We start from the raw sequence: 9,411 nt of genomic DNA on the forward strand, positions 1-9,411 counted from the left end.
CCCCAACTTCTAATATCATCACACTGGGGGTTAAGATTTCAACCTAAGCATTTTGGGGAAGCACAAACATTCAGTCCACAGCTTTAGGGACGTAAGTGTTCAAAGTGCTGGTCTCTGGGCTGGGCAGATCTCTGTGTGAATCCTGGATCAACACTTGCTAGCCAGGCGACAGGTTACCTACCTCTGCTGAGACTGCAGGACTGTTACAGATACAATGGCCCTTCAGAAAATTTGTCCCTTGTGATTTCTCCTTTAATCCATGAGGCACTTTAAAGTATATTGTTTAATTTCCAAATACTTATAGAATTCCTAAATTTCCTACTGTTTTTTATGTCTAATTTAATCCTACTGTGGTCCGAAAACAGAGTTTGTGTGATTTCCCTTCTTTTATATTTCTTGAGACTTGTCTGTTTTTCATCCTGTTGTTTTATTCTATTTTTTATTCAGCCTCTATAGAGACTGTTAAAAATTGCCAATGCCATCTATATTGCAAGTTGTCACTGTGGAGTATTGGGAAAGGTTTTCAATTAGCAATAATCTGGCCTCAGATAAACCTCATTGGCTATGATACTGACGCTGTGGAAAGACTATTCTAGGTGTGCTTGGAAAGAATGTATCTTCTGCCATCATTGGGTGGAGTGGCCTATAATGGTCAGTTAGGTCAAATAGTAGGGTGTTCTATATCATTACTCATTTCCTGTCTACTTCTGTTTCTTATTTCAATTCTATCAGCTTTTTCTCCATATATTTTGATTCTCTATTGTTGGGTACATGTACAATTCCAGTTGTTATATTTTCTTGATGTATTGACCTTTTTATCCCTATGAAATGTCTCTCTTTGTTTCTAGTATTATTTTGTGTCTTATAGTCTATTTTATCTGATACTAATATAGCCACTCCAGCTTTCTTTTGGTTGCTGTTTGAACGGTATATCTTTTTCCATCCTTTTACCTTCTGAGAAAGTCTGCATTTCCCCTTCACTTTTGAAGGATAATCTTACAGGGTACAGAATCCTAGGTTGGTGGGTTTTTTCTCTCAATATTTTCAATATTTCACTCCACTCTCTTTTTGCTTGCATGGTTTCTGAGGAGAAATTGGATGTAACTCTTGTCTTTGCTCCTCTACAGGTAAGGTGTTTTTTCCCTCTGGCTTCTTCCAATATTTTTATTTATGTTTGATTTTCTGTAGTTTGGAAATAATATGGCTAGGTATAGTTTTTCTGGCATTTATCCTGCTTGGTGTTCTCTGAGCTTCCTGGGTCTGTGGTTTTGAGTCTGACATTAATTTGCGGGAAATTCCCAATTATTATTGTTTCAAATATTTCTTCTATTCCTTTGTCTCTATTCTCTTGATATTCCCATTATGTGTATAGTTGTTCTACAGTTCTTGGATACTCTGGAGGTGTGTTTTAGACTTTTTCCTCTTTGCTTTTCATTTTTGGAGGTTTCTACTGAGCTATCCTCAAGCTCAGACATTCTTTCCTCATCTGTGTTCAGTTTACTAATAAGCCCATCAAAAGGATTCTTCATTTCTGTCACAGTGTTTTCAATCTCTAGCATTTCTTTTTGATACTTTCTTAGATTTTTCCATCTCTCCACTCACATTATCCATCTGTTCTTCTTTTTTTTTCTACCTGAAATTAAGTGGTGATACCCATCTGTTCTTGCATGTTATCTACTTTACCTATTAAACCCTGGTCTGGTAATTCCAACATCCCTGCCATATCTGAATCTGATTTTGGTGCATGCTCTGTCTTTTCAAATTGAATTTTTTGCCTTTTAGTATGACTTGAAATTTTTTTTCTTGCTGGCCAAACATAATGTACTGAGTAAAAGGAACTGTTAGACATAGGTCTTTAGTGATGGGGTGGTAAGGTGTTGGGGGAAGGGAAGTGTTCAACTCCTATCATTAGGCCTCAGTCTTGTAGAGCAGCGATCCCCAACCTTTTTGGCACCAGGGACTGATTTCATGGAAGACAAGTTTTCCACGGGGTGGGGTAAGGGGCGGGGCAGGGCGGGGGGCGAGGCGGAGCTCAGGTGGAGATGCGAGCGATGGGGAGTGGCTGTAAATACAGTTGAAGCTTTGCTCGCTCACCTGCTGCTCACCCTTGATTGCTTCTTTGTTGCTAGTCTCATGTCTAAATTTAAAGCATAAGAGAGCCTGTGCCCCTGGATTGTGAACTTTACATGTGCTTCTAGTTCACTCCTCTCCCCATTTAGGTGGGAGGGGATGGCTAGAGTGGGCAGGAGTTGGGTATTTCCTTTGCTCCACATGGAAGGTTAGAACTGGCTGAGCTGGCCATGTACCCTTCCCCAGGTCAGGTAGGTTAAGTAGTTAACCAGTTTCCCCTGAGGGCACACCTTGTTAAGAAAAGCTGAATGCTCTGTGTATAGTCACGCATCACTTAATGACCAGGATATGGGGATATGTTCTGAGAAATGCGTTATAAGACAATTTTCTCATCATGTGAACATCATGGTGTGTGCCCACACAAACCTAGAAGGAATGGCCTCCTACATACCCAGGCTGTATGGCAGAGCCTATTGCTCCTGGCTGCAAACCTGCACAGCATGTGATTGCGCTGAACTCTGTAGGCAATTGTAACACAGTGGTAAGTATTTGTGCATCTAGAAATATCTAAACATGGAAAAGGTACAGTAAATATATGGCGTTATAATCTTATGGGACCATGGTCATATATGTGGTCTGTCATTGACTGAAACATCATTATGGGAAATTGACTGTATTTCTCTCTCTCTCTCTCTCTCTCTCTCTCCTTTCTTTCCTTTCCTTTTCTTTTCTTTTCTTTTCTTTTCTTTTCTTTTCTTTTCTTTTCTTTTCTTTTCTTTTCTTTTCTTTTCTTTTCTTTTCTTTTCTTTTCTTTCTTTCGACAGAGTCTCACTCTGTTACCCTGAGTGCTGTGGCATCAGCCTAGCTCACCATAACCTCAAACACCTGGGCTCAAGCGATCCTTCTGCCTCAGCCTCCCAAGTAGCTGGGACTACAGGCATGAGCCACCATGTCCGGCTAATTTTTTCTATATATTTTTAGTTGTCCAGCTAACTTCTTTCTATTTTTAGTAGAGACAGGGTTTTGCTTTTGCTCAGGCTGGTCTCGAACTCTTGAGCTCAAACAATCCACCTGCCTGGATCCTTCCGCCTCGGCCTCCCAGAGTGCTAGGGTTACAGGTGCGAGCCATCAAGCCCGGCTATATTTCAAAATGGTTCCTTTCTCCCTCTCCTGCCAGAAGCATGATGGGTTTTTTTCTTCAGTATTTACTGTGGAACCTGGTTGAGCTCGTAGAGGTAAAACTCACAAAAGTGAGGGGACCCCCTGGAGTTTTTGACGCTCACACTTGTGCACACTAAGCCTCTCTTCCCCGGCGCTGGTCCCTTTAGCGGTTTCAGCTCGTGCGTTGCTGCCACGGTAAGTTGTAACTCTCTGCATTTGCCTGTCTCTCCAGTTTGGGGGACAGTGGTTTGCCCTGTGACCTCACTTCTCTTACAGATCTAAGAAGAGCTGATTTTTCATTTTGTTAAGTTTTTTACTCGTTAATAGAGTGGTGACTTCCAAGCTCCATACGTGCCAGACCAGAAACCGAAGTCCTCTGCTCAGTTTTTACATTCTTATTGTTAATTTTTTCTGTGCAAAGCTTGAGAAAAAGAAAAAAACAAGGATAATTTTAGCCCGCTTCCTAAGGGACACCCCAGTGTCTGCATAGTTTAGTGGTCAGCCGTTGGTATGGGCACAGGTTGAGCCCATCATACCTTCACCCTCCACAGATGGGGCTGTGTGGAGTGGGGTGGGCATTCAAAGTTCAGGCAGATCTCTAGTCTGCCTTGCTTGTGACATTTCTCTGTGCCATCCCCTGTCTCCCTGCACCTGTGTGTAGTTTCCCAGTCTGCCAGAGACACGTGGAGAGCTTCTGTAGGCCTTCTCTTGCTCTATCATTTCTGGAGTCTTCAGGCCGGGCACTGTGGCTCACGCCTGTAATCCTAGCACTCTGGGAGGCTGAGGCCGAGGCAGGAGGACTGCTTGAGGTCGGGAGTTCAAGACCAGCCTGAGCAAGAGTGAGACCCCGGTCTCTACAAAAAATAGACAAATTAGCCAAGTGTGCTGGTGCATGCCTGTAGTCCCAGCTACCTGGGGGGCTGAGACAGGAGGATCACTTGAGCCCAGGAGTTTGAGGCTGCAGTGAGCTATGATGAAGCCACTGCACTCTAGCTCAGGCAACAGAACAAGACCCTCTCTCAAAAACAAAACAGAATCTTCCTATTGAAACTCTGGCTGATTGGCCATTAGCCCCAACTGGGGCCCCAGCCTCAGGCCAGCAGATTCCTACATTGATTATCTACTGAGCTTGCTACTTTCACTGACCACGCCACCAAGTGCGGCCTTTTCACTCTCCATTCCAAATCAAGTTTGCCCCTCTTGCAGCCATGCTGGTTCTCTAGTCTGGTCCCGCCCTGCTGAAATGACTACAGCCATCAAGCTGGGTGGCAGGATGGGACAAGTCTTTGGTAAAAAGACTGCAGCCTCCTGTTGTTCTTACCCAAACTTCCAGCAGTTCTTTATGAAAAAACATCTCTTGGTTTACTGTTTGCCTTTGGTTGATCTCCAGTGCTCTGAAATCATTCATTGTTTTGGATCGTTTTGTCCAGTTTTATTCTTATTTTTCTGAAGAGGGGATTTGCCTACCTCTTCATACTGTCGTAGTCAGAAATCTTCAGCAAGTTTTGACGTTTTTAACACCTGCAGCCAAACTTCTCTCAAAAGCCTTCCCTCCCTTTTGAGATTTCAAAGCACAGGGAGACAGACTTTCACATTTTATCTTAGTCCTACTTATCCAGACCTTGCCCAGTGCTAAAGAGTGCTTCATACCTGGTTTTCGTAATAAAACTCATGCTCTTTAATGGTAGCTCATGCTAACGAGCTTTAAAACTCATGCTAATATTTTATAAATCTCAAACAATACCAAAAAACGTACATGATACAGAGGAGGTCTTTCTCCCAACCCTTACTATCGGGTTCCAGTTCCCCACCCCAGTGGCAACCACTCTAACCAGTTGCTTGCACTTTCTTCAAGACATGTTCTATGTAGATTCAAGTGTGTGTGGGTGTATCACCCTTTTTTGACACAAAGGGTGGCATACTATTAATATTACATGTGGTTTTTCCCCTTGCTTTTTCATTCAGTAATATACTTTGGAGATTATTCCATATCAGTACTAATGAGCACTTTCATTTTATTTTTTAAGCTTGTCAATTTTGAATTTTGAAATAATAATCAAGGCTTAAAAATAAAGTCGCACAAGTAGTACAAAGAATTCCTGTATACCCTTTCCACACCTTTCCCAAATGTTAACATCATACATAACCACAGGACAATTATCAAAACCAGGAAATCAAAACCCTTTCCACACCTTTCCCAAATGTTAACATCATACATAACCACAGGACAATTATCAAAACCAGGAAATTAGTATTGACACAATACTATTAAGTAATCTACTGACCTTGTTGAAATGCTTCTAATTATCTCACTATGAGGGCTCTTTTCCCTGCCCAGAATCAAATCCAGGATCATACATTGCATTTCGTTTTCATGTTTCCTTAACAGTCTCTAGTCGGGGAGAGTTCCTCAGTCTTTTTTTTTTTTTTTTTTTCCTTTCCTTTCATGACCTTGACATTTTTGAAGAGTACTGTCTGCTAATTTATAGACTGGCAACTGGCTCTCAACTTGGGTTCGTATGATGTTTCCTCATGGGTAAATTCAGGTTGCGCATTTTTGTGCCCCCCCTCACTGCATCATACCAGGAGGCACATGACATTGATATGTCACGTTGCTAGTGATGAGAACTTTGAATAGTTAGTCCAGGTGGTATCTGCCAGATTCCTCTGCTGCAAAGTTACTACTTTCCCCTTTGCAATTAGTAAGTATCTTGTAGAGAGATACTTAGAGACTATGTAAATATCTTGTTGCTGTCATACATTTACCCACTACTTTTAGCATCCATTCACGATCCTTCCCCTTAGCTCATTCTGGCTGCTCTTACAAAATACGATACATTGGGAAGCTTATAAAAAACAAAAAGTTATTTCTTCTAAGCTAAGAAAGGCCTGGAAAGGAGGCTGGGAAGTCCAAGATCAAGGTGCCAACAGATAAGGTGTCTGGTTTATAGATGGCAACTTCTAGCTGCATCCTTACATGGCAGAAGGGGTGAGGTAGCTCTAGGAGGTCTCTTTTGTGAAGCCACTAATCTCATTCACGAGAGCTCCATCCTCATGACCTAATCACCAACCAACGGCCCCACCCCTAAGAGCATCACATTGGTGATTAGGTTTGAGCATACAAATTTTGGAGGGATACAAACACTTGGCCCATAGCATCCTTGCTTACGGCAATTATTACCATGGTATTTGCTAAGTGGTGCTTTTCTATTTCCATCATTCCTTATACATTTATTTAATCGGAATTCCATTGTAAGAAGCTTTCCCTTTCCCAATATTTTAAAATTTACCCAACTATTTCTATCACTGAGGACTCCTGGGTATTTATTTTCCTGTGGGCAAGAATCCATTACCATCATCATTACTTTTGTTGCTCAAATTGTACCACATTTGACTATTTTGGTAGCTCCTTCAAGCCGTCTCCTGACCCTCATTCTTTTTTATATTTTAAGCCCCCCAATGATTTTGAATCATAATTAGAATATCTTAAATTTGCATCTGACAATTTCTAAAGCAATTTCACAACTGTGTCATGTGATCCTTGTCAGATGAAGCTTATATTCTTCCTGTACAAGGTAGACTCCATCACCTGCCCCACCCAAGCCTCGTCAAGGTCAGAGCAGGGTGGATGCCTTACTCCACCTGAGCCAATGCACAGGCCAGCTAATCACTTACAATTTACAATCACCTGGCCCTGAGAGAGATGAAACGATCACACAAATGTGCTCTTCTGCAGCTGATCTGAAAGACTAAAAGGGCTATAGTCAGTTGTTGCTGGGCACACAAACCAGAAGGTAGGGCACAGATAGAGGAGAATGGTGCAGCACGGAGAGAAGGAGAACCATTCGAGAGCCACACCTACGATGCCCCCAGGAGAGACAATCGGAGAGAAAAGGTTCCCTCGAGGCCCTACCAGGCCTCACCTCTGGGCTTGGCTTGTGTGGGATCTCCTTGCCTCCACGCTTGGTCTCTGCACACTCACATCGTATGGGGTTGCCTTGAGCAAACGTAGACTTCTTGAACCCGAAAGACCCTGGACTAGAGGAAACCCCATTTGAAGGTGGAAAGCTAGGCCTAGGGACTTGAGGGGTCTTGTCCTGAATTCTGTAGCTGGTTGCTACGGAACAAGAAACTGAGTCCAGGGCTGCTGCTCTGTTCCCATCCAATCTCTAGAACAATGTGCAAGGGAGGTATTTCAGAGGATACTTTTAAAGTTCAGTCTGCAGTCTGACATGGTGGCTCACGCTGCAATCCCAGCACTTTGGGAGGCTGAGGCAGGAGGATTGCTTGAGGCCAGGAGTTTGAGACTAGTCTGGGCAACATAGTGAGACCCTGTCTCTACAAGAAAATAAAAAAATTAGCTGGGCATGGTGGTGCGCACCTGTAGTCCCAGCTACTCAGTAGGCTGAGGCAGGAGTATAGTTGGAACCCAGGAGTTTGAGGTTGCAGTGAGCTGTGGCCCAGCCATTGCACTCCAGCCGAGGTGACAGAGCAATACCCTGTCTCTAAAAAATTAGTGAGTAAATAAATAAAGTTCACGCTGTGTTCCTCTAAGCCAGGATGGAATGGGGAAATGTTTGGGGAATTTTCCTGGGCTGAATCTCATCATAAATGTTCTTTTCTTCTAAAAGACAACCATGGGTTATATTAATTATCAAGGTTTGGAGAGAAAAATTTGGTTTTAAAGATATGATAGATCCAATATATATCTATATTAATGATCTGACCAGAGAAATATCTTGATTTTCAAGTATTGCCAAAGCTTGTCTTCCTAAATAGGGTCAAGGTGTTGAGTCAATGGAATTTTCTCTTTGCCTGCGAGCCCCAGTGCCGGTAGGACAGGGAGCTGAGCCCATCACAGGGTAGGGCAGGCTGTATTGAGGCATGTCTTACTGGCCTAGGGCATGGTGTGAACCCCAAATCACCCTTCCCAACTTCCCCCCATAGCATCAAGGAACACCATTAAAAAACAAAAGCAGGCCAGGCATGGTGGCTCATGCCTGTAATCCTAGCACTCTGGGAAGACAAGGTAGGAAGTATTGCTTGAGCTCAGGAGTTGGAGGTTGCAGTGAGCTATGATGATGCCACTGCATTCTACCCAGGGCAACCGAGTGAGACTGTCTAAAAACAAACAAACAAACAAACAAACAAAAAGGAGAGGTTAGCAGCAAGTGAAGGTCCAAAGGGGATCTTGAATCTTTTACAATCATCTCCAGCCTCATCCGTAACCTCCTCAAACCATGCTGGCAGTCTAGGGAGATTTTAAACAGATTAGAAATTTTGCCCAGAACCTATTTCCCCAACAACATTGTTAATCCCCGCTTCACAGTAAAAACTGAGGTCAGAGAGGTTAAGTAACTTGTTAAAGGGACCCAATTAGTAGATGGCAGAGCTGGGATGTAGCATCCAAGGCCTTAAGCATGTTCTTAACCATTATACTGTATTTATTGTACCAAACCAGCTAGTGCCCTACCAAACCCCCTCCCTTCTTTTTGGGGAGTTGGGGTAATGGGTATGGCACTTTCCAATCTTTTTCCTTTACATATATGTATTTTAAAACAGTTTTTCTAGATATTATTGTATATACACATTTGTAGCCCACTTTTTCACTAAACGTCCTGTCATTAACATTTTCTCATATAAAAACTTTTCATAGAAACTATTTCTACCAGCCTGAGCAAGAGCGAGACCCCATCTCTACTAAAAATAGAAAGAAATGATCTGGACAGCTAAAAATATATAGAAATAATTAGCCAGGCATGGTGGCTCATGCCTGTAGTCCCAGCTACTCGGGAGGCTGAGGCAGGAGGATCGCTTGAGCCCAGGAGTTTGAGGTTGCTGTGAGCTAGGCTGACGCCACGGCACTCTAGCCTGAGCAACAGAGCAAGACTCCGTCTCAAAAAAAAAAAAAAAAAAAGAAACTATTTCTAATGGCCACCTTCTTCCTGATTCCCAAACTTTCTCAATGACTCAAAATATTTCTCTGTTAGGACTTGGCTGTTTTGTTTTACTGTTTTAATGTGAAATACTACAGAAAAGTCCAAATAACACCAATGTGGAGTTTAACAAATAATTAAGAACAAGCTCTCTTTTAACCACTTTCCAGGCCAAGAATCAGATGAAAACAAGCCCCCAGGATCCACCGTGGGCTCCCTCCCTCCTCCTGACTTGGAGCCACAA

At 42.7% G+C, this 9,411-nt stretch overlaps 1 non-coding gene across 1 annotated transcript; it reads right to left on the reverse strand.

Moving 5' to 3' along the window:
* Positions 1-447: 447 nt before the first annotated feature.
* Positions 448-588, reverse strand: LOC123650536. The gene has a single exon (XR_006739396.1). It is a non-coding gene; the product is annotated as a U4 spliceosomal RNA (small nuclear RNA).
* Positions 589-9,411: the final 8,823 nt, after the last annotated feature.

Source organism: Lemur catta, chromosome 14 (assembly GCF_020740605.2).
Source record: "Lemur catta isolate mLemCat1 chromosome 14, mLemCat1.pri, whole genome shotgun sequence".
Classification (NCBI taxonomy): domain Eukaryota; kingdom Metazoa; phylum Chordata; class Mammalia; order Primates; family Lemuridae; genus Lemur; species Lemur catta.